This window comes from Pezoporus flaviventris, unplaced genomic scaffold, assembly GCF_033815535.1.
Source record: "Pezoporus flaviventris isolate CSIRO_AGI_PZ_B2104156 unplaced genomic scaffold, CSIRO_AGI_Pfla_v1 ptg000007l, whole genome shotgun sequence".
Taxonomy (NCBI): domain Eukaryota; kingdom Metazoa; phylum Chordata; class Aves; order Psittaciformes; family Psittacidae; genus Pezoporus; species Pezoporus flaviventris.
In genome coordinates this window covers 43,223,477-43,249,240 of record NW_026892555.1, presented here as the reverse complement: position 1 = coordinate 43,249,240, position 25,764 = coordinate 43,223,477, and the positions used below count along the sequence as shown (strand labels likewise).

At 42.2% G+C, this 25,764-nt stretch overlaps 2 long non-coding RNA genes across 4 annotated transcripts in view; one reads left to right on the top strand and one right to left on the bottom strand.

Moving 5' to 3' along the window:
* The window catches only part of LOC133266873 (uncharacterized), a 64,246-nt gene that overhangs the window by 21,557 nt on the left and 16,925 nt on the right, over positions 1-25,764 (bottom strand). For all 3 annotated transcript variants that reach the window (XR_009742544.1, XR_009742546.1, XR_009742545.1), the window contains exon 2: positions 23,184-23,325. This is a non-coding gene — a long non-coding RNA (uncharacterized LOC133266873). The remainder of the gene's footprint in view (positions 1-23,183; positions 23,326-25,764) is intronic.
* LOC133266875 (uncharacterized) lies at positions 17,392-23,279 on the top strand. The gene is made up of 3 exons (XR_009742548.1): positions 17,392-17,954; positions 21,646-21,788; positions 23,159-23,279. It is a non-coding gene; the product is annotated as an uncharacterized LOC133266875 (long non-coding RNA).

The window sequence follows — 25,764 nt, the reverse complement described above, 5'->3', positions numbered from 1 at the left end:
AGCAGCCCACTTTCACATTGAAACACTGGAAGGGCTCTTTTACAAATAATGGCAGTAACAAGTCTGTCTTAGTCCTGTCAAGTTCAAAAGGTAGCATTTATGAAGTAGCTCACAAGGTTTGGGCTTGGGTTATTTTATACTCAAAGAAGGATGCAATGTACCTGAAGTAATAGAGAACTTCTTTTCTTAATTCAGAACAGAACAAAGCATAGGTGAAGCAAACAGAAACACTACTGACTGATACTTATTTTAAAGGATTTCAGTTCAGACCCCTTATAACCAAGTCCCACCGATCTATGGAGGTTATTTGTCCCTAGGAAGAATTGCTGTGCAGAGTCTGATTTTCTTGGTTGTTCTCTCTAAATACATTCCCTCAGCTTCCCAGGGAATGGAGGTGGGCAGGGTCTAGAGTTGGCCTTTGAACTCCTGGATATTGTATTTGGTATGCTGCAGTATTGCATTACAACACAGCTACAGAGCTGCAGGTAGTTCATTTTGGATCGTGCCTACAATCACCTGGGAAATCTCCTTTTATTGTTGTATGCTCAGGTACCATCATGATCCAAATCCCTGGGCTGATCAGTGCAAATAGCTAGTGAATACATGTATAACCTCTCCTGATTATCATGCAGCTGTACTGTGCAGTAGCTTTCCTCCATTTACTTTATCATTACCTTTTTAATGTTCCTCTGTCTCTCTCCTTTTAAAAGGGAAATCTTCTTGACCTCAATCAGTGTTTCTTCAAACTCCTTCCTCCTCCACCCCTATCAAGTTCATGCTTCTCCGCCAGCCTTTAATGCTCACTCACCACAAAGATTGTCTTTGATCACTTGCTGTCACTCTCCCACCCTGTCCTCATGTGTTAGGACATCTCCAGTGTCAATATATCAAGCTAATCTTCAACACTGGCAACTTATATTCAGGCTAGTAGTGTTCAGCAAGAGCACGTGATTTGCTTTCAGAAGGCAGGCAGAGGTGCCAGGATAGTTACTACCTTCCCGTGATTTAATGCAAAGGTCTTGCTCTTTGACTTTTGATTTTCTGTTGTAAAAATGAATGTGTGACAAGATGGATAGGAGGGGATGGGGGTAGGCAGGTAGGGGAGAGAGAGCAAGTTACCAAGGAATATCTGATTTGTTTGGTTTTTCCTGAGGAAACATTTACTGCTTGGATCCCTACTTCCCAAATGCAGCTGTACAAGGCGTTCAACTCTGCAGCCATCACAGGGAACAGCAGATACAGACAGTGGACCTGCACGCTCTCAGACTAGCCAGAGGCAAAAAGAACATCTCCATTAGCACAGAGGAAAGTTTTCTGCTTGTCTTCTGCACCTTAACACCTCCACTGCAGCAAACATCGAACCAGCTTTGCGCTGCACAGCGGAGGCTGTGCTGTTGGTAGAAGAACGGGTTTCCTTCTGGCACATAGGCTTTTGGCAGGTAGGAAGGAGCTGTGTGCCATAAGCAGTCCCTATAATCCTAAAGCGTATTGTGTGTGCAATGGTGAGAAGCCTGAAAAAAAGGATACATTTGGGGTTTGTTCTACTGCACATGCCTGGAGGGCACTTCTGTAAGTATGGATATTGCCCTGGACACTTCAAAACCAGTTAAGAATTCATAGAATTCAGTGATTGTATGATTCTAAGAAGTCATTCAAGAGGTATTACAGTATTGCTCAAAAAGAGCATAGGGACACCTGGGCTCACCTTTTAACAATTTCAGATCACCACAGCTTGGGCAGGTGCACTCCCCACCCAAAACACACCTCAACTTGGTGCTAATCAAGTCTTTTCTACTGACTTTGCCAGCATAGAAAGCCCTTCAGGAAGCTGGAAGTGTGCACAGCTACAGACAGCACAGAGATTTGCAGCATGTATGTTGTCCTCTGTGCTAGTGTATAGCAGAGCTTCTGCTCTTGCAGTGAAGTATTTGACCAGTAGTCTCTGATAAAGAGAATGAAAGAATTCAAGCCTATGTATGCCTGAAGTTACCAATAGCTGAACTGTACTTTAGCCATTGTAACTTTAAACTTGAAATGAATGAATGAAGAACATTTTTTCTTTGATCTCAACATACATACCTATCTTGTCACCTGTTTATTTCCTCCACCATTTACTCCAGCATTCATTCACAAAGCACAGGGGCAGAAGAGCCCAGACCCAGAGTAGGGGATTTTGTGCTTATTGCCGACTCCTGCTTCATCTTTGTAACCTCTTTCTTCAGCACAAGCCAAACTGAGTTTCACCCTTTTCAATACCCCACATTCTCAGCATCTCAAAGTAGCTATATCCTATTAGAAAAGCAAGCAACACCTTATAGTATCCACTAATTACGCCAGCCCAAAGCCCCCAGCTACCCAGAACTGAGCTCTCTTTTCCAATGTACTTGTCGTTAACCTCTAGGTCCCCTTTTAAAGCCCACCAAGTCCCCTGCAATGGAGCCAGTTTACTCAGCCCACAGCCAAGGACAGCCAGGAAGGTTAATGATGTTTCTCACTTCCTTCAGTTCCCTCACTGGCACGGTGGGATCCCCTCAGCCTCTCACACCACTTGTTCTTGTGCCAGAACTGCTCTTTAGCATAACTTAAATAGCCCTTTTCCTTTCCTGCTGCTAACTCTTGTGAATTACTTATGATGAGCAATCATATAAGCTCTACAGACTTTTGCTGAGCCAATTACTCTTGTGCATATTCCCCCATAGGAGAGTGACTGCCCCCAGTCATCATCTTTGCCTCTGCTCCAGGCTGGCCGTGTCTGTCCTGAATGAGAGTGACCCATATAAAGCAGCAGGGATGAGATCTCTCCAGAGATTTCTGTGATAGCATTAATAAGTCTTGTTCTCTGTAGAGAGAAGTTCCTTGCCTAATAGATTTTGTGGTCACCTTTTTTTCTTCACAGCCAGCACATCTTAGTGCCTCATTGTCACCTTGTGACTAATAAAACCAAGACTTACTCCTCCTCTGTCATTCACAGCCAATGAACTCAAAGAAGTTTCCATGATTAATCCCAAAACACGGAGATTATTACTTTGCTGGTAGATAAATGTCCATCTCTACCCTACTGGTTTCCATTATGCTTTCTATGTGCTCATGCATTATGCCTTCACATAATATTCCAGCCCTCGCTCTGCTGGCAGCACCTCCCAGCCTGGTGTCAACAGTGTGCTGCTTTACCTCCCGCCTTGCACTTCTACCACTAAGGAAGAGCAAGGGCATCATTAAGTCTGATCCTGGTGCACCTCCATTATTAATTTCCTTCCTTGCTGATAGTTTTTCCTCCAAGAGCATATACGGCCAACACCCTCTCCAGAATCAGAGGAACAACCAGCCCAGCAACCATGAGCCTTCTCTCTCTTACACAACAGCATGAACTCATCTTCTGTGGGTGAAAAAAAGTTTGGCAAACACCGGACCAGATGCCCAGATCTTCCTGGCTGGACTGCAGGCCTGGCTTGCTGCTTGTCCTGCCCAGGGCTGTCAATGGGCCCATCTGTCTACCACGGCCAGACCCTGTAGACCTGCACCCTGTTGCTGAGTGCACAGCTCATGCTGTGCTTGTCCCAGCCTGTCCCCTATCAGTGGCCCTCACTGTGCCCCAGACACTCTGCCACAAGCTGGGTATGCTCCTCCTCAGCTTTCACATACACATGGTACCAGGAAAGCCTGAGATTAGCTCAGTGCCAGCTTCTGCTTCACCTGCCTGCCTTCTTAAGGACATAAAAGAGGGATTAAAGGTTTTATCGCAGCCCCAGTAAATTAATCCCTTGGTTTAAAAGAGTGATTTTCAGTGATATGAAGAATATCTTTTAGGCAGCCAAGTGAGAAGTCTGCATGGGGATCCACATTTCTATAACATCAATTAAATCAGATGTTGGGTGAGAGGATAGGTTACCTGTCAGGTAGGCTTTACACTAAAAATGCATTTTATAAATGTAGGAGTATTGAGAATTACCCCATGATTTTCTGCAGCTTGCTTTATTTAATCCATCCTTAGTAAAAGCACCTCCCATTTAAAGTATCACAATAAACTGGGTTGAAGTCTTAACTCATTGTCCACAAAGATAGAAAAAATACTTCTGTGCATTTTTGCATTTTGCTTTTCCTAAACACTGGTGTCTTTCCTTGCTCTATTTAATCTGTCTAGAAGCTCATTTTTGGCCACTGGTTCCCCCTGTCTCTGCCCTGTGTTATTTCAAGGTTGACATGATGACAAAAGCCACTTAAGGATGGCAGCTAATAAGACATCTGCTTTTCCCTAGTGAGTGCAAGGGGGGGCTTGCAGGGCAGCAGTCAGATGTGGATTGGTGTGGATGCATTACTTTTCAACTCTGGGTCACCGCTTCACCTCTGATCCTTGTCAAAAGTGACCATAACTTGTTATCTGCCTGTAAGTCACTAACCCAGGAGAATGAGTCAATGCTTTTGCTTAAAGTCCTGCTGACAACTATCTATCCATCCCATAATTAGCCAAGATAGACCAGAGTGAGCTGCCTTCTCAGCCTGTGGTGGGGGGCCAGCAGGTCAGAGGCAAGGCAGCTTGTGGGCCCAGTGGCTGGGCAGGATCACTGGCTGCAGAGCTACAGCACTCCCAGTTCCACAAGGCATGAGCAAAGCAAAACAAGGTGAATGTGCACAGGGTTTAGCTTTCCTGTTGTTTTCTGGAGTGCTGCTAATAAAAGAAATCAGTGCCCATTTAGTAGAGTATGCTTTAAGTTTCACTCTTCACAGTGATGGTAAATAAGCAAGTGTGGGCTAAAGAAAGGGAACTGCAGGATAAAATACAGTAATTTTCAGGGTCCTTGGAATCACAGCAGAAAGTGATGGTTCACTGTTTGTCTGCAATGTATGCAACCCTGGGCTTTGTGTTGATTTTGGCTGCTTTGTACTGCGTCTGTCCACACATAGATCTTACCAAAAATGCCAGCCAGTTGTGGTACATTTGCAATATGAGCTATTATATATTTCATTCTTACTTTCTCTCTGTATCTCAGGGCATAGGTAAGATTTCAGTCAGCAGGGGTTTTATTAGCTGGTACTGCAATGCTCTCAGGTGGTCAACATTAGCCATTTTCACTACATATAATTATCAATATCTTTGTTGATTTCAAGTTATCACAATTACCATATTAGGCATATAGATCACTGTATTTGTTTGAAGTCTTTATGGACGTCAAGATGCAACCAGAACTTAATCCCAGTAAAAGGGCGTATTGAAGATCTCCATTTGTGGTGATTAAATCATACATTAACCCAAGAGAACAGAAGGGCTGACATCACTGCCAAGTAGTTAATGATTATGCTTCCTATTGTCTCCTAATATTATCTTGAAAATGGCTCTGTCAGAGGGCCTAGAAATCCCTCAGAGCACCTTATGCTTTTTCATTTGCAAGTCTCCAATTGCAGTACTGATCAGAGAGACAGAAGTATGAATGAGCTAAATGATCTATTACATGTAAGAAATTAGGGCCAAAATCTGTGGGTTTTTAGTCAGTATTCAGTCAGGCAAATCTCCAAATACTTGTAGGGTAAGCATTGGCTGGAGAAGTTATTTCAGAGCAAAGCAGGAGCAAGCAGACTGCAATATTATGTAACAAGTAGAAAGATGTTTATTTCAGCAAGGTATCCCATGGGCTTTTGTGGGAAGACTACAGGGAGAGCTGCTCAGGCTTCCCTGTGGTACCTGCCCTGACAGGGCATAGCTGCCGTAGCCCAGCTTCTTGGGACTTGATCCCAACAACAGGCATAAGCACATGCTTCACTGTTCACGGTGATGGTAAATGAATGCTGAGGGCCTGAAAACTTATGTCTTAGGGCATTGCTCACCAGCCAAGCCATTTACAGGGAGACTGAGAGAATTGTGTGTTTCCCACCTACTAAGGCTGTTCGTAAGAATGAGCAGAAATGGAGCTGAAGATTTTATGGCCTGGGAATATCATGCTTGGGAATCAATCTGTATTCTTAAACCAGAACCATTTTTTAGCTGGCCCAGCAAGGCTCTGTTGAGATATGGAAGTATGGCAGGAGCCTGCTTAGCCCCAGGAGGATGCGCACTATGTGAAATAAAGACAGCAGAGAGGCTGGGAGTATGTGTATTCATAATATGATGCAGTGGGGACGGGCAGCAATGGGTGAAGCAAGGAGAAGGCAGGGGATCCCAGGGAAAGAGAAGATGCCAGCACATCACCATGGCACATCTTTGGCTCGGCCACTGCTACAGGATTTAAGCTGCTGTTTAATCAAGGTGCTTTAAAAAATTGATACAGTTTGATAAAATGATGATTAACCTTCATTATACTTGCCTGTGATCATCACAGCAAAGAGCTGCACTTGTATGTCTTATCATCTCTTCTGAAAATTCTACTGGTAAAGAAAGACTTGATTGGGGATTAGATTTTTGTCATCAAATCCCATTTTTGCTCACATGCAGCAAAAAGGAAGGACTCGCTTTTGAGAGAGGAGTAAAAGGAAAGCACAATTGCTGGGCAGTTATCTCTGACATTCATATAATGTAGTGCATGTCCTTACGTGACATTCATGTGAGAGAAAAAGAAAGGTGTCATTTGAAAAAAGGTTACAGGAGCTCTTCAGGCATGAAGTCATCTCCAGGCAGCAGAGTTGCTGCAGTTTACCAGCTTCTGTTCTCACCCACCTGTGTTCACGACTTAGGGCACCATTTAACCCATTTTGCTTGCTGATACTCCTTTAATGCCCAGCTTTGGTTTTCCTTTTTTTTTTTTCTTTCTTCCTCCTTTTTTTTTTCCATTAAAGCAGGAAATTAGGCCAACTGCTGGGCTGCATGAAAGGTTTGGGAGTGGAGCTGCCTCCTCTTTGGACTTCTAGGCATAGTTTGCCCTGCAATACTTGCAGATTAAATTGTCACAAGATATGAAAGATGAATTATAACATTAGCATCTTACAGCATATTGAACTGATTATGAATCTAAAGAAATGGTAATGATGTAAGCACGGACTGGATGTTTTTACATGGCACATAGGCAATATAGAGACCACGTATTCACCAGGGCAGGTGCCAATGAAATGCAATTATTCTGGGCTCATAATGTTGTCTAAATCCAACCAATCTTCAGTGTCTTTCATAGACTCACAGAATGGTTTGGGTTGGAAGAGCTCTTAGAGATCACCTAGCTCCAACCCCCTGCCATGGGCAGGGACACCTTCCACTAGACCAGGCTGCTCAAAGCCCCGTCTAACCTGGCCTTGAACACTGCCAGGGATGGGGCAGCCACAGCTTCTCTGGGCAACCTGCGCCAGTGTCTCACCACCCTCACAGTGAAGAATTTCTTCCCAATGTTTAATCTAATTCTTCCCTCTGTCAGGTTAAAGCCATTCCCTCTTGTCCTATCCCTACATGCCCTTGTAGTCCCTCTCCAGCTTTCTTGTAGGCCCCCTTTAGGCACTGGAAGCTGCTCTAAGGTCTCCCTGGAACCTTCTCTTCTCCAGGCTGAACAAACCCGACTCTCTCAGCCTGTCTCCATAGTAGAGATGCTCCAGCCCTCTGATCATCCCCGTGGCCTCCCCTGGACTCACTCCAACCGGTCCATGTCCCTCTTGTGTCGGGGTCCCTGAGTTGGATGCAGTACTGCTGGTGGGGGCGTCTCACGGGATATTTCAGAATGTTTCTTTGCAGTGTGTGATGAGGCACTACTTGACCGGAGCAAACACTGTCCTGCCTGCATGTGTGGGAGCACTGCCAGCCATGACAGCTTCCCTTCCAGAGACAGTGTCTTCTGTGCAATTCTATTTTAGTTAGAATCAAAAACGAGAAAAGCTTTATATCCCTCGCATCTGAAAGGAAAGTAATAGTCTGTGCATTGAGCAAAGCTCTGCTTAATTGGAGTTGTGCAACACAGCATTTGCTGCTCCAGACAGCAGCACAGGTATTTGCTGCTGCATTGCTCTTTGAAATCAGCTCTCCTCGCATTTTTATTGGAAAATCTTATTTGTTTCCCCTTGCAGGTGCTGTTTTCCCATGATCTTTCAAATGCATTCCTATTTCTCTTTGTCTTTCATTCCTGAATTGAGTGGATTGCCTTCTGCTTCATGAAACTAACGATGTGTGACACTCTTCTGTCTCATACCCGGACAGCCTGCTCCTGACTTCTTTAATTCCAGGATTTTTTTTTTTATTATTATTTTTTATTTTAAATAAAAAATTACACAATAAACCCCCAGGTTCCAGGGGTGTTCTCTGTGAAAGTGGGGGTTCTGATTAAGGTGGCAGGGCTGTGTCTAATGACCCGCAGGTGCAAAAATCTACAGCCATTTAGGAATTTGAAAGCCACTGTGTGAGAAAGTCCTAAGCTGAACGCTCCTCTGAGCCTGCGGTTAGGAAAACGTGGAGATTTGCCAGTCTGAACAAAAGCTCCGGGGGATGCGCAGAAATCTGCTCCCTCTCCTGGTAAAAAGAGCAAAGCACCGGAGGAGGGAACCCCTTCTCCTGCCCACCGCTGCTCCTCCGTCCTCCTGCAAGGCTCCCTGGTGGAAGATGGAGGTGCCAGAAGCAGGGATGAGAGGACTCGTGTTAAGAGCGCAGGGGTGTCCCTGCCAAGCTGCGTCACTGACTGCCCTGGGGTGGGAAGCGGGAGCTCCTGAGGGATGGGGAAGAGACAATCCAGCAGGAGGAAGGATTTTGTGTCATTGCTGTGAATCCACAGAGAGGTGGGATTTCTGATAAAGGAGATTAATCAGAGTTAGGAGCAGAATGATATTTCATCCTTAATGTGCATTACATGGGTTTGCGGCTGATTCCTCTCTCCTTACAAAGCTTTCTCCTTACAGGACTTTTAGAGGTTTGTGAGTTTGGGGACCCTTCCAGTTTAGGTGTTTGCATACAGGCTCTCAAGTGTCTCAGAAACCAATTGAATTAATTTAATTATCCTATGTGTGATAAGCTCATGCTGCTGATCACAGGGGGGACAATTCTATATGTATGTAACCATCACAAGTATTACATTCACAGTCATTTCTAGAACACCTACTGCTTTAGTATCTGAATTTGGGGGGTGAAACTAGCAAGTCGGCAATGATTTATTGCCACAAACAGTCTAAGGAATAATTTAGATAAATTACCAAAATTAATCAAAGCTGGGAAGACAAAAGGAACTGCAGGAACAACAAGGAAATGTAGCTGCGATGCTGGCATGGATACAGAGATTCAAGTTAAATGAAAGAAAAACCACACACTAAAAATAAAAATTAAACCCAAACCTATAAAGGATATATTTGGGGAAGATACACTTGGCTGGAAAACACTGTATACTTGGCGGTACAAAACTTCTGGTCAATGCCACAGCAGTCTTCAGGAGGTTTTGTGGTGCGCAACTGGGGCCCGTCTTCCTTAAGTATGCTCCTGTCCTTGGGCATGTAATGGGCATCTCATGTGTGATATTGCCTGCTCCGCACATGAGCAAAACATGTGCCTGTAAGTCTGTGCACCAGGCTCTTCACCCACTGCCCAACTCCTCGTCTGAGCTTCCTTGGAGATATACAAGTGAAAGAGCTCTTGGAAATAAGGCACCGCACTGTTAATATGAAAATGGGTGTAGCTGATTTTCAGCAATACTATTCCAAGATGATCCTTATCCATGAGTTTCAGCACTGACTTCTCTCTTGGTTGTAATGTGTTAAAGAGGGTCTGACTGACTCCGTACCGCAACAGTGTGTCAAAATAAGTTATCACGGCAAGAAATAGAAAGCAGTTTCTCGTGGAGACCTATGTTCAGCAGTCTGGTTGCATTTGGCAGAGTACCTAAATGTTTGTTTAAAACTATATTTATGTCCCGTTGATTTCAGTGGGACTGAAATAAATCCCAAATGCTTCACTTAGCTGAGAACTCAAGCTCGGTCTCTTCAGGATCCCCCACCCTGACTGAATTCAGTGGAAGCTGAGGGAACTTGTCATCCAGTAGGAAAACCAGTGTTTTACAAGGTATGATCTTAATGAAATGAATGATGCATCTTTTCTGACAGGAGTGAAAGGCAGAAGCACAAGACCATAGTATGTTTAGTTGAATAAAAAAGCAGCACACTGGAACACAAGGGTTATATTAGGAAAGCCTCCAAATTTTGTATAGCACTAATAAACGATGTTACTGTAAGATACAATTTCTGGGGGTAGAAGCTGATCTGAGATAAAAGAGGAAAATTAATACGCAGAGCAAAGAAAGCATGAATGTTGGTTTGGCGTGATATGTTTAGTAATAGTTTCATGTTACGCAGTTTAAATTATAAATTCAGAAACAATTCAGGAACAGTTATGTTTCTGAGAGCCAAGGGGCTGTAAGTCCGATGCTCATATTTGTTCACTGGCTTATCAGGCTGCAGACAGCGTATAATATATATTTGCCTTACAGGTGACCTTCTTTTTGAAGAGGGTTAACTACCATGCTTGTTCTGCCCTGGTCATTTCCTCCGCAGAGCCTGGTTCTCCTGAAGAGTCTTTGCATTCTGAACTAATGTCTGTAAGGAACTCATCTGAAACCACAGCTTTTATTAGACTGATGGCATCAGGCTGGACAGGAACCATGCCACCAGTGTTAGCCCTAGAGCCATCCTGGGGCACTTAATTTCTATTTTGAACTGACCTGTTATGACTCTGCCTGTGCCCTTCCCAGTTTGGAAGGGTGAATTCAGTGTGACAAGACATAAGGAAGATATTCTGAGTGTAATCCTACCACTAAGAATTTCTACTGCCTTAATTTGTGTGTCTTATACTGTGGAATATGAGAAAGTGGGAGCCTTAACTCACTTGTGAAAGATACACTATGAAACTGAGTAAATGATTGATTTGAGGCATAGTAGTTGCTCACCTCTACACATCACTAGGTAAAGGTACCCAGAAGAGACGGAAACAGTAAGACTATTCAGTATTTCTCTAATTTTTTACCATTCTTATGCATGGAAGTTACACACCAGTTTATCGTTGGGGCATTGTCTTGTTTCTGTTCTTGTCTCTCTATAAAGTTAATTTAAAACATCACCTGATGGAGCATACCAGGTGAGCCTCAGATGACAATATCAATTTTTGTCATGAGGAAGAGGAGCGATGTTCGAGCGGTTGCGAGTTTATGGGAAATGAGCTGTCACCTACTCAGGTCCCTGGCACTGTAGATTTAGGCAGTGTAAAATTGCCATTAATGGCTGGCCCGATTCTGATAGTCAGATGAACTGGTGGAGATACAAAGAGGAGAGTGTAATGAGTTATATTTCACATGGTGTTTTCACCTTAGACAGTGGCAGAAAACCTTGGGAATTGCTCTCCTTTCATGTATGAATGCTTTGGGCAGGATGAGCTTCCCTGCACTCACCCACGACTCACTCACCAGCCTAAAACCTGCCAAGGGTCTGCTGAGCTGGAGGAGGAGGGTGACCTGGGGGGGGCTTTAGCCTGTACATTAGCACTACCTGATACAGTATATCTCCTCTGGGGCAGGATAAGGAGGATGCCACAGACCATGACCATCACAGCTCTATCCAGCTGTATCCAGCTGTATCCATCCAACAAACTCCAGTGAAGACAAGGGCCACAGAGAAACACAAATCCTTCAGCAACCTGAGCCATGCATTCTCTGTGCACAGTCACTGAACACTTCATTTTGCAGTACTATCGGTCGCAACGATCGAGGCCAGGTTGGACAGGGCTTTGAGCAGCCTGGTCTACTGGAAGGTGTTCCTGCCTATGTCAGGGGGGTTGGAACTAGATAACCTCAAAGTCCTTTCCAAGCCAAACCATTCTATGAGTCTATGATTCTATGATTTATAAAGCTGCTCTCTATGGCTATATATAGGCTGTTCGGTCTGAGGTTCAACGCCAATCTCTTCACACACATTAATACCTCATTGTGTCATGCAGGGAAGTGTTAGCCTTACCCCCTGGTTAAAGAATACAGCACAGAACTTAGGGCCACAGCCCTGAAAACGGTGATACACCTGCTCTGCTGTCTTAGAAAAGCAGTGTCATGAAATCAGTAGGTTATGTCCCCTGGTGATGCCCTCCGTCTGCAGGACTGCAGCGTGTGCACTTAGCCAGGAGAGAAGCCGTTGTGCTGCTTGCAGGTAAAAACTGCAGTCCCTGGCAGAGAACAATTGGATGGGGCTCAGATGTGGTTTTGTGAATGAAGCTTATGTCCTGGTGACCCATCTCAAGCAGAGGGAATGTTACTAAACATGCATTCCCAGAGGCAAACGGAGTGCAAGCTCATCTTTCCCTACAGGACACACATGTATAGAGTGGCCAGGAAAGCACCAGACGCTGCTTGTTAAAAATTGGCATCTCTTCAACAGAACTACCAGTGATTTTTCCATAAAACACATTAAGATTCAGTATAAATGCCTTTATGGATTTCACACCACATTAAAAGCGGTGATTGATTGACTACATTCCCTTTAGCTTATTTTTCATCCTTTGACAGCTGTTAACCAGGCAGAAGCATTATTAGCTCAATTTTCATGCTGTAAAAATATTTGGGTAAAGGAATTTGGCCAATTTTTCTCTTCTTGTTTCTGGTTTCTTATCAGTGTTGGTTCGATTGTTTTGACAAATGCAGAGTGTAACCAGCACAGCATCTTAACATGAATCTTGATTTTAGAGCCAAGCTTCCCGGTTTGCTAAGGAGATTTTAAGCTTGAAGTAAAGAGACACAAGTTCTAATTACAGCACTCCTAAGCAAAGTTTTAGGGTCATCCAGGTTTAAATATGTTTTTGCTCTTCATAAAGGTAAAAGCTGCTTGTGGAACGTGGGCTGTCTGGTTCAAAAGTAGGATCTCCCTGCCATGGTCAATAGATGGCATATGAAAAATAGCTATGGAATGCTGGTGCTAAGTTGAATCTTTTTTCCTTTGTGTAGACTGCAGAGAGGAGAATATCCTCCCTGTTCATCAATCTCTTCAGTCTTCATTACTAACTGTGTGACTAAACTTCAGTACTATCTGGCTGTCTTCTGGAATTAGAAGTCTCTTAAAGCAAACTCCTTTGCAATTAAGTGTCAAAGTTGTTAAAGTGTAAAGTATGGCAATAAAAAATTTCCCAGATGCCTTAATAGCTCTGACAGATTTGATAGAGTCTGCTGCAGCCCCCCGGGAATTTACACTACACGGGCATTGTTCATCATTTCAAGCAAAACCATTGTGCAAAGTCAGCAAGGTGACTGGTAAACAGAACCCAGTCGTGCTCTCAGTCAGTCAGGGGCAATGCAAGGCAGCAGCTGTGAAGTCAGTGAGTTGCTCCACATTTAATTCAGAGGAGCCAACAGCACAGCCTGAGCATTTCTGAGGTGTGCCCATGTTAGAAACAGTGCTGCTTCCCTCCTGTGGGCTCTGGGCTCCATCACCCCTGCGATGGGAAACTGAGGAGCTTGGTGAATCCCAGCTGTGCCTGAAAGAATTTCTTGTGTAGTGAGAAGCAAACACCTGAACCCTTCTCAGCGTGCTCGTCTGAGTGTGAATTACAGGAGCTTGTAAAACATACAAAGCGAGAAAGTTTTTGACCCAACGTACAAGCAATTTTAACACCTACTTTCCTGGAATATGGTTATTTTCCAATCAAGGCTGAGTTTTGAAATGTAAACGTTACTGGTCATTGCTAAAGTAAGGTCTGTTTTTCAAACGTTAAAGTCCCTTTCCTTTTTAAACAGGCACATTGGCAATAGGCGTATTGCAGGAGTATAAAGCGTTCCCTGGTGAGCAGCATAAAATAGCCACTGCAACTCCAGTCTGCAGTATTAGCAATCTTAAACAATACTAAGTACTCATTTCTTGTTCCAACCAAATATTTATGATTTTCTATACAGATATATAATAAGTAAGCTAGAGGTAGAGAAAATGCGCATTTACCTTCCCCTCAGTTTAGAGACAAAGTAAGCTTATGTAATTCAGGTGTTTGCTTTCCACATCACAAGAAGAACAGGAGTGTCAATAAGGAAGTGCTTCCTGTAGCTATAAATCCTGGAGATGCCTTGAAAATGAGCAAACTGCTAGTCAAGGAGAAAACAAACCTGCCATGTCCATCTTAATCATAAAGAATATGTTACAGTGCAGAGCATTCACATTTCCATTTGCTGGATCAGAAAAGGGGTCCTGTTTGTCCAGGAGTTTCAAAAAGCAACATCTTGAACTCTGAGCCTTGCCTTTTGTCCAAAGGCTTTCCACCAGGCTCCAGTTTGTGTGGGATGTAGCTACATCAGGCAGGACAAGCATCCCCATATGATCACCTAATGAGTGAGCCCTAAGCAGAAAGCGAGGTAGCAGCATTAGTGCACTAAGCCTGGCGTAACTGGCTCATGCAAAGCCAGGCTAAATTAACCCCAGAGCAGCACTGCACGAAGATGACGGCCCTGCGGCCAGGACCCACGAGGGTGCCTGTGCCCACCGCACCACTGGCGCCTGTATGGCTTTTGCCAGGAGCTGGCTGCGATGCCTCACATTATGCATGTGTCTCCCTTCCCTCCCTGCATGACTCTGTTTCTTCTTTGCATCTGCCCCAACCAACCAGGAGTAGCGGACCAGGTCACCACTGACAAGCTGCACACATGAGACATAAACCCCCATTATTCACATGAATTAAGACAGAAACCTACTTCTGTTTTCCTAGGCTTATTCATATAATTAATTGATATCTCAATCCAGGAACAGACAAAGATATAGCAGCATTTCAGTGCATTCCTTGGGGAAACACTACACAGAGACAGCACAATTAATTTAGATAATATCTATTTAGATGGCAAGTTAATTTTAGTGCATAGAACCAGACAGGAGAACCATTTTTTGGAAAACACGTGAGAAAGTCAAATTTTCTTTCCCTTTACCTGTCGGCAACCATCCATCAAACATGTTTTTGTTTGATGGCAAAGACATGCAGAAAGCATAGCAAAACCTCTGCTGAATTTCTGCACATTTCTGGGGCATTTGTCCCCCAGCTCATTTTCACATGGAAAGTGTAGCAAAGCCTGAAACAACACAATGTCTGGCTTAGCTATATTGAAATCAGTTGTCTTATGTCTTGTCAGCATCAGAAATACAGCTTCCCAGAGCTAAGTCAATTAATTAATTAAATATTCTGTGTGTGCCTTGCAATGATGGGGGGAAGAAAAGTGGCAAGTAATCCTCATCCAATTCATAAGCAAACTAGGTTACTGTAAAGTTGTCCTTGCCACCAAGTGCCAAAGTGCAGCATGTAGTTCTCACCTCCTTGTGGGTTGCCATCTGCCATTACATCTCCCTCTCCTTCCTCCATCTCCCTGTTGGGGTAAGGTTGGACCATCAGGGGTTTTGGCAGGTGGTGTTGAAAATCCCTCAGCACTGTGAGTTTCCTACAGGCCAGTGCAGTCTGCTGCTAATACTGCTTTAGACTCCGCCTGCAGGAGATGAAGTTACACAGACTCTGTGCTGCTCTTGGGCTCAACCCCAAATCACTGTAAAAGAAGTGCACTGGAGAGCCTCTGTTCAGGCCTGGAGGCTGGAATTTGCAGTGAAGTGTTCTGCATCCTCACACAGGACTGCAACAGCCAGTGACTATGCCATATTGTAGTGCAGCAGGGCTTTTAAAGCTTGAACAATGCATCTTTGGGCGTTTAAAAATTGCTTCCAGGGTTGGTTTTCAACACCTGCATCTCTTAACAGCTCACGGGAGTCTCTGTTTTGCAGTGTGAAATTCTGCTTGTGTTTGCACAGGTCATTATTCCCAAGCACAGATTAGGCTCCACTCCAGGAGAATTTCACTTGGAAACGATAAAGTAAAATGGGATCCACTGATTGCCATGCAACAACCAACAAATCAGGCAGTGAGAAAATATCTGCTTTCTGCCTCAACAATTCAGTTGCATCCCAGGCTGCTTTTGCAGCACACAATAAAAGAAAGTCCCAAGCGTTATTGACCAAGATCATTCATTCTCTGAAGCACAAAGCAGATTTTAGTAACCGTTTTCTGCTACAGCTGGCCCCAGCTATGAAGTTTATACAAGAGTAAAAGTCACAGACCACAAACAAAGAAGATGCCTCTGTCTGCTCAGGAAATCTGTCCTGTAGCCATTTCAAACCCTCTTTACATCCAGATGGGTATTTGCATTCCTGGCTTTTTAGGAAAATGAAGCAGGACACAGTGTAAGCTTACTAGTTTATGAAGTGTTACTTATAATTTATTTTTATGCTTATGCAAGACAGAGCTTGAACCTTTGGGGCAAGATCTGTTCCGTGAAGACTGTGACATTCACATCAAATGTGCGGCCTGAATATTGGGCAAAGGGAACGTTCAAGAGAGGATTTTTTCATACGTGTGGCTCCGTATCTGCCATCATTTCATTCTCACATCACATTACAACATTGGGAAATGAAGTCTAATGAGTTTTTAGGCACCTCCTGCTACAACCTAGATTTTATTCTATTTTAAGTTTGTAAAAACGTAACTTTAAATGAAATAGCCATGTCTGGCTCTTTGGAGTTAAGTAAGCAATTAATAGAAACCAGTGCAATCTAAGCACCCTGACTCACGTTCCCTGAGGCGAACAGCTTAGGATGCTCTATTTGCAGATCCTCTCACAGCAGTGTCAGCATTAAAATGTTTGCACCTCAGCCACTGCAATGCCAGAGCAGACATGCATTGTAAATTCATTTTCATCAGAGGTTTAAACCGGTATGGCCGCACCAGACTCTGAACAAGCGTCTCCTTCTTCCAGCAACTCTACAGAAGTGTTATTTCTAGGCACTGGGCAAGGCTGACATCTGAGGACCACAGGCCTGGATTTTCTAGAGCTTCTCTTCAGGTGCTGTGCAGCCAGTGGACACAGGACTGGGTGTCATCATTCATGGCAGGACGTTTCTCCAGGTACAGGCTTGGTACTTCTGGCAGAGCAGGAGTTAGCAAAGGAAGGGCAGTTCTTAGTCTGAAGTCCACAGAATAAATGTCAAGTTTTTCCACACAAAAGGTGGAACTTTGCCCCATCAGTGCCCTGAAAGGGAATATTCTTGCATCAACCTTCCCACAAAAGTGACATTTTTATGTGAGGTGTGAAAAGATTTCACACTAAGATAAATTAACAATTATCTGCCATGTGATACAACAGCATTCTCCTTTCAGAGTCATTCATGCAGTTTTACCCTGGGCAACATATATAGATCGATCTGTCCCGTAGCCATAACACTTCACACAAATCTGCTACGCATTCAGCTCTAATACCCTTCACATGGGGTTACTGGTTCAGCTTGTATCTATTGCTTAATCAATGAGAAATAAAACTCCATTCTCTCCCAAACTGCTGCTTCAGCTAATAAAGGCTTGGTCTGCTTTGCCTGAGTATCCTAATTAATAATAATGAAATACTGTAAGTAGAGCTGATATATTTGGAAGTCTTTTTTTTTTCTTTTTTTTTCTTTTCTTTTTCTTTTGCCAGAATGGGAACTCAGTAATGCCTGGAGTTTTATTTGTCACTGAATTACTCTTTAATTGGAACTGATTGCCTGAGCTGCTGTTTGTAACTGCAGCACTCTCTCTACTCAGTTGAGGGGGAAACCTTTAACATCCCCACCAACAGGGCTGCAATGTTTGCTGTGACAGACTGCAAGATACTGAAATCCATCCCTGGGTAGAGAGAGATTTAATATGCATCGTTTTGTCCTAGTGGGTTAGAAAAACCTACTGACTGGTGGTGTCGCATCATCTCTAGACTGATAATAGCAGCAGGCTTGGTTTGTGCTGGTAGCAGGCTGTAAAGGGATGAGCAGCAGTCTTATAAACACAATGTCAAGTAACATATATCAGCAATTTGCTGTGTATTTGTTTCCTGTACCTCTGCCCCATGGAGGGCACTGACCTTAACACAAAATAATAAGGTTAACAGAGACAGTTTGGGAAATCTTCTCCAAACCTGCTAGATTCCCATCTCCTGAGGGCCTGAAGATTAAATGGCTACTGGAGAGCCAGAAAAGCTGGAGGTTTGTTGAAATAGGTAAGTGTACTTCTACTTGCCATGCTAGCAATGGTTTATAAATGAGCTTCCAGAAGGGGTTAAATAGAAAGAACTGCAGTGACACAGATGTAAGGGCTCCTGCAGAAACACTGCTCAGTGGCTGAGGGGAACAGATTGATCTCCCGAGAAGCCAGTGGTGAAAAGATCTTACATTACTTTATGTTTCTATGGTTTGAAAATACGCAGGAAGATATAATACCTTATGACAAAAACCAATTACCCAGAGTAACGCCTTTGATGGTTACAGTGTAGGAAGGATGTTCATGAGAATTTTCCTGTATCAGTATTTAGAGCATTTTTTCCTGCTGCCTTTTAGAGGAATCTGCGGCGTGTAAAATGTGCATCGTTTTTTAAAAGCCTGATAAGATCCTTTCTAATTGGTAGCTGAATGATATCCTTTGTAATGTGGTATGCAAACATTAGGACACTTCATGTGATTTCCAGTCATGCTCATTTGAAATACTTTATTCAGGAATGCTTGTTTTGTCCTCTGCAGAGGTCTGCTGTTGCCTTCTTGAAGTAGCTGCTGCACTCTAATTTGGGCAAGGCCTGGATCTCAATGCAAGGTCTGCAGGAAAAAACAAAGATGGAGTACTTAGAAAAACTGCATACATTGCATATATGCAGGTCATTTTGTTTCTCTTCTTTTTTTTTTTTGTCTCTTCCATGCTATTTTGGCCATAGGATAGTTCAGTTCTCCTTTTTTCTCCAAATCAGCTAAGTAGCTTTAGTATCAAGTCTTCTTTGGGGCTGGATTAGGATTTACCAGAACAGTAAGAAACCAAATAAAATTTTCAGTGCAGCAACAAAGTTTAAAGGTTTTCATGGTTATATATCAAAGGAGAGGATTATAGCTAAATCTTGAGTTAAGGTGATTATGCACGGCTCAGGTAGCAGCCACACCTGAAATTATGAGCTGTTCCAATTCACACAGTGTAAAAATCTGTGCACCCATAAAAAGAACCCTCAAATATGGTCCAGGGCAACAAAAATATTTTAGACCTGTGTGCTGGCTTTGGCTGGGACAGAGTTAATTTTGTCCTTAGTAGCTGCTATGGGGCTGTGTTTTGGATTTGTGCTGGAAACAGTGCTGATAATTCAGGAATGGTTTTGTTATTGCTGAGCAGTGCTTACACAGTCAAGGCCTTTTCTGCCCCTCACACCACCCCATCAGTGAGCAGGCTGGGGGTGCACAAGAAGTTGAGAGGGGACATGAGCTGGGACAGCTGATCCCAACTGACCACAGGAATATTCATAGAATCATAGAACATGTGCAGAATGTATAAGGCAAATTTTGTATTGTTTAACATAGTGCAAACTCAAGGGAGAAACGTCATGGTTTATAAATACTATGAAGCCAACAGCATAAATGAAAGAAGGGCATTACTTAGTCTCAGAAAATAGCAGGTCAAGAAGAAATGGCCTCAAGCTAAGAACAGGAAAACTTAGATTACAAAAAGCTCTTCATGGAGCAATTAGATGGCCATATATGTACCTAGAAAAGGTTGGGAAAGACGTGTTTCACTTTTTAAAAAGCTCCCATTAGAGTAAATGTGTCAGAGCAAACCTCATTGAAAATAGACGGCACTAGCACAGAAAGGGTCTTGCTCTTGGTTCACTGAATTAGTAAAGTCGGCTAACTGGGGCTCTCTCTGGTGCCCATGTTACCCTGTACCTGATATATTACATCTTTTGCAAAGTAGGTAGAAAAATATTAATATGCAGTCAGAATAAAGCACCACTGTTCTGGCTGCAGTGAGCTTCACACTTATTTTACTACGTTGTCAATTTCTGCATCTAGCAGTATCAAATCCACTTCTCTTGCTGTAAATATTTAAGTACAGTTTAAAGAAATCAGAAATATGATGTCTTTCTCAGAAGGCAAGACTCTCCTTTAAATATGTGGGACAGGACTGAGTGACCTCAGTTCTGACAGTGCTGTCTATTCTTTTAAGGACCTAATTCCCAGTGAAGTCAGTAAGAATAATGTTTTACCCCTTCTATGCTTTTTATGGCTCATATGTCAAAAGGATACGATGCCATAAGCATATCATGTGGTTTACTTTGGGGTTTGATGTTGGTTTGTTTTATGGGGTTTTGTTGTTGTTTTATTCTTTCATGAATATCTGCAATGTAATCAGTAAAGTCAATGGTACTCTGGAAGCAAGATATACGGTCTCATCTAAGTATCTTTACTCAGCAATGGAATAAAGAATTGGACTGGCTTTCCAGTTGTTAATTTGTTTTCTCCACATAGGCAGCTCTTCTCTTTGCAACAGCACTTCAAATATTACACATTTAAATGGTTACTCTGTTAGAGCTTATTTTATTTTTTCAGCGAAAAAGCAGTGGATGTTCTTTCCTTGGAAAAAAAGAAAAAGGTTAAAATGTGATTTTAAGATGAAAACCACAGTTCTTGTCATAACAAAATAATTTCTTTTCATAGCAAAATAGCTTGACTCAAGTCAAGCTCTGGGTTCAAACTAATTGGTGATATTTCTTCAAATTAGTTATGGATTGTCACAGTCAAAATCAGTTTCTTTACATTAGCATGACATTTTCCATCCCTTAAGTTCTCATGGGAACATATGTAAATTTGATGACAGTGTTTTTCAGGAAACCTGTAAAATACATGTCTGAAATGTGGAGATAGTCTTAAACTATGGTTTTCTGAATTAGAGAATAAAACTTGCAACATTAAGCCATTTCAAGTTAGCAATGCCAATTGCTGTAACTCATCTCTTAAATGTCTCAGGACTGGGAGTGATTGATGAACCTAATTGGCTCCAGAAAACTCCCAAAGGCTTTTTCAAGCAAAAGAAATAAAACTCACAACTGTGCCTACTGTACTATATTTGTGAAAAGTAAGTATATCTAGAGTTCCTTCTGCTCTGAAATGTTCCTGGGGATCTTATTCTACAGATGGAAACATAACATACCTGACACTGAACTTTACTCCAAATTTATGCTGGTGTAAACAAAATCTGGAGGCTCTCCTCAGCATATGAAACCCATAATAAAGCCTTAAGGAAGCCCTTCCTCCCATATAACTTATTTGGGCAACTGACAGCTCAGATCAATCAGTGTATTGTTCTAATAAATAATTTCTTAATTGCACCCATTAAAAATCATTATGACTTTACAACATTACATGAAAGATTGAAAGTTAATACATATTTCAGTCACGTGGAGTTCAAAAATAAGAACATCCTAAGGACACTGTGAGCATCCATCAGCTGTGTGAAGAAAGATAAACGATGGCATGTAACATTATCCACTTAAGTGCCATGACGCTATCTGTAAACTAATGAGAATTCATTACAAAGATACTAGAGAAAATCAGATTACCTTGGATTTATGGCAAGGTAAATCTGGTTTTGCTTATTGTCTGTTTGTTTGTTTTCAAAGTTCTTACAAATGAGCAGCCATTATCTTCTTTATTGTGATTTTATGGTTTTCCCCTCTCTGTGAATTGGAAAAGATTAGTATTAGAAACCTGATTCAGATTCAATCCAGTGTATCGATCTGCTTTTTGAAGCAGCTGAGTCTGAAGCAGGGATGTTTTATCTGTGTTCTTACACAAGCTTTAGCAAGCATCAGCTGGTCACATAGAGATTTTCAAGTGACCACTGACTATCTATTTCCTTTAACATGTATGATTTTTTTCAAGTGTTTAGCACCAACAGTCTGATAATTATAAAGGGCTGGAAGAGACTGTGGTAGGGGACATGTACAACTGCGACAACCAGCAACAACAGTCGGGGGAAGAATAGGAGGAAAATGTATGGCATCTATGGAAGAGGTGCAAACAAAGTGAGTTGAATCCACTGTGAGATGCCGTGTGGTACCAGCATTTCCTAGAGTATCCAATCCATGCAGCAACGTTTTTCACACCATGTTCAATAACAAGTAAGTAGTTTTGTAGTAAAAATTCTAACTCTCCATTTGATCAGATGTTGGAACGTACCAATACACGTATAATGTAAGGATACAGAAGAAAGCATGTGAGTGAAGAGGGGAGGGGTAGAGAAAGGTATTTGCATCTTCTTCCTGCCCCCTCAGGGTTCACACCTTTATATTAATCATTGGTGTGAAATATTAATTTCTTTTGAGAGTGACTTGCTGAACTCTGTAGATTGTTTTGATGGCTCAGGGCAGGAACAGGAATGTGATGTCCTCTGAGGCAGGTCACTACATGTGTTTCTATGAGAAATTGGGAACCTACAGAGAACTTTTGAAGTCAGAAAGCCTGACAGCTGACCCTTGTGCTGGTGAGGCATATGTAGGTCGTGTTCGTACAAGAGCTCCCTGTCAGACAGGAGCTCTTTGCCCCTGTTAGTGTTCTACCACCTAAATGCTAGAAGGTATCCATCAAGGTCTATCAGAGTAACCTCATTTTAGTAGTCCCTGCTGATGCACAGTTAAGATCTTTAAAGCAATGCTGTTAAATTGCAGCAGTTAAATTGGCAGCTGCTATAAATTGTACCTAAGTTGGGCTGGATCAGTAAGATCCAAAGTCTCTTCGTATTCTGCTCTTTCTTACACCAAGAAAAGGCTCTAATACTTGTTATTATTCTTCTGTCTTAAATAAAGATATCATGGCACAGAGAAATTAGACGTTATCTCTTCCATGTAAAAGATGGAAACATTACCCATAGCACACTTATCCAGTCAGGTCTAAGCCTGTACATGTTTCCTGCTTGGTTATGACTGGAGTCAATCCCCACATCTCCACTTCTTAGTGAGGTGTCTTGTTCAGAAAGAGGATGGCTCAGCAGTTCAAGTCCTCACTGGTGAACAGAAATTTTGCTGTTCCCTGCTAAGGTTTGTTGTACATGAGGAATAAATTCTCTTGATTGTAATATTCTGGCAACGAGTACTTTTTGGAGATTGATTAAATGCTTCAGCTTTGCTCAGTCTATTAATCTCAGCAGCCATTTATTGCTTCGTATACTACAGTGCATTGGGGATTATCCCTTAAGCACTGTGTGTAGAAAGCATGTAGCAGCAGGATACAAATCTTGTGTCTTGGAAATGCTTCTCTGGAAATGAAGAACAGGAGCTGTCAGGAAAAGCCAGGATAGTTTATGCTAGCACTGAATGCCTCAACCTTTTGTCATCAGTACTGCAAGCTCCCATTTCCTACATCAAATAAGTGATACTAACTCTCTGATGTAAATTAGTGTACCACTGCTGCTACACTCTTACTTTTCTGTTGATTCCAGGTGATACCTGAGCCAGTGGGATGGGGACTTAAAGCACTGCAAACTTCTTAGAATAGTATCTTCAATTGCTGTTGTCTATTGGCCAGAACGTTCAGCCTCTTAATCCAGTGAACTGTTACCTCCACCTACAAATGTTGCAGGTATTATTATTCTGCATATTAAGCATATACTTAAAGACAACCTGTGCATCCTAGAGGACTACGCAAACACATATCAGCTATGTTACCGCTAAGGCTACCAACATGAATAAACCAGACCCTGAGAAGTCTCTTACTATATACCGAGTCTTTAGCTATTATTTTTTTTCGTTTTGTCTTGTGAAAATTGGTGCTTAGCCAACAACATTAACTAATACCTGTAACATCCCTTAGAGGCATCAGGCTTAACCATCATAGTTTTAAATAAACTGAAAACTAAAAAGTGAAACAAAGTTCAGGGATCTCATGGGAGTCTCCAGCTCTCTCATACAGAGTTTCTCAGACTAGAGAAAGTGAAGGATGAGTGGAAGTAAAAGCAGTAAGAGCAAAGAAAGGAATGTATAAAAGTGCTAGAGAAAGAAAGGGAGTTTCAATCTGACAGCCTCCAGATAACAAAGCACAGTCTGGGCATAACAGGGAAGGCAACTGGTGGCTATGGAGATAGTGTGGCAGTACATGGGCATCATCAATGGGTCATTATTACTACTGTAAAGAATAGTCACTCAAAGTTGTCATCTCTTTGCCTCCCCTTCCCTCTAGCATCTCAAAGCTGAGATAGATCATAAAACTTTGCAGGCATAGATCCTACCAGTCCCCATCACACAAAGCTCCTCTCACATAGTAGGTTATTTAAAGCTTTAGGGCTTAAGGGTTTCCTTAACCATGAGTGCAGAGGGATAAGAAGAAAAAAGCTAATAGCATTCCTCTTCAGACTAGTAACCATACTGGAAAACTTTTTGGTTTGGGTCTGTTGGTTTGTTGGTTTTTGGTTGGGTTTATTTTCCTTTCTTTTATTAGGGAAAATGGATAATAGTTTATGTATATTCAATCACAGTCTTTCCCAAACAGATTCACATTGCTGTTGCTATCAGACAACAAATATATTCCTTTTGTTTCTACATTCAGTGGGTTGGTAGGAACACAAACAGTATGTGCTTAAAACAGGGAACAGCATTTTTGCAGAGCTGTCTCTAACTTCCAATGGCTGGACAACCCTCCTCATAGTCAGAGAAGACACCTCTTCATGGCAGCATGCCCCACAGCCACAGTGGTCCATTCAGTGTCATTCTCCTTGTAATTAAGAAGTTACTAGATATTGTGAGTTTCCCATGGGCTTATTTCCAGGAAAATACCCTTTGAGAGTCTGAAGTCATTCAGCCACCCCTGGTTTCCCAGTTCTCCTGCAAAATCCTCTCCAATCAACCTCCACTTCAGCCTCTACAAGGTAAATTAGTAGGAACTAAGATAATAAATGTATTTAGCAGACAAAGCCAAAGTATGGCACACTGGGGAAAGGTTGAGATGCTTATTAGAAATGGAATTTTTGAGTTACCAGCATATTAGGGTCTTTTACAAAGTGAGTGAACATACAAATAAGTGATTTTTTTTTTTTGTCTACTATATTTTGATTGCCAAGGTTTCAAGAAGCTTCTCAAATAAACTAAACCTTTTGAGAAAAGAGAATGTATAACTGATAAACTGTCACACCACACAACTGCCCCCCCCCCCAGTAATTAAAAGGTGAGAAATAAAAGACAGGAATAAATGGCCAGGTTTTGCAGCAGAGGTTGGTTACCAGATACTACTGTGGAAATCCATGCTGCAGCTTCTGCTGTACCAGATGCAAGAGGGTAGAGAGTGAAGTGGCAATGTCTGCAGATGGCACAGATATTCAGAGTAAAGCTGAATGGGAAGATGTGCAAAAGAGATTCTTGTATTTTATTAATTGGTGACAAAACAGCAGATGAAACTCAGTGTGAATACGTACCATGTAACACAGATGGGAATAATATGAACTATACATACATAGTATTAGGACATAAATTAGGTATTACCGCTCAGGAAAGTGGTCTTGGAGCAATATTTGGTCATCAAAAAAAAACCAAATTGCATATATTTAGCATTGTTAGAAAAGGAGTAGAGGAAAATAACAATAAAAAATTACCATACCCCTGTAAAAATCTACCATGAATTCCCATCTTGAATACCACAGAGATTTCTGATCGCACAGTTTCACAAAGAGCACAGCAAGGAAGGAGAAAGCTGTCAGAACAATAATTGCATAGAGTGGCTCCCATATGATGGCAGACTAAATGTTGTGGGAATCTTCAGCTTCCAAACGGTTTGTGAAAGGTGAGCAGGAACAACCTTCCATTACTTTTCACAATTCAATAGTCAAAGGGCTTCAGGGCTCTAATTTTAAATCAAGAAAATGAAGAGGGTTTTTTCCATTCAGGACTGAATGATGAACCTGAATGGGACAGGATATTGTGCAGGTTGAAAGCCTAAACAATTTTTAAAAGGAATTACAAAGTTAATACAAAATAGACCTATTGATATTATTAAGCAAGATAGTCTGACTACAGT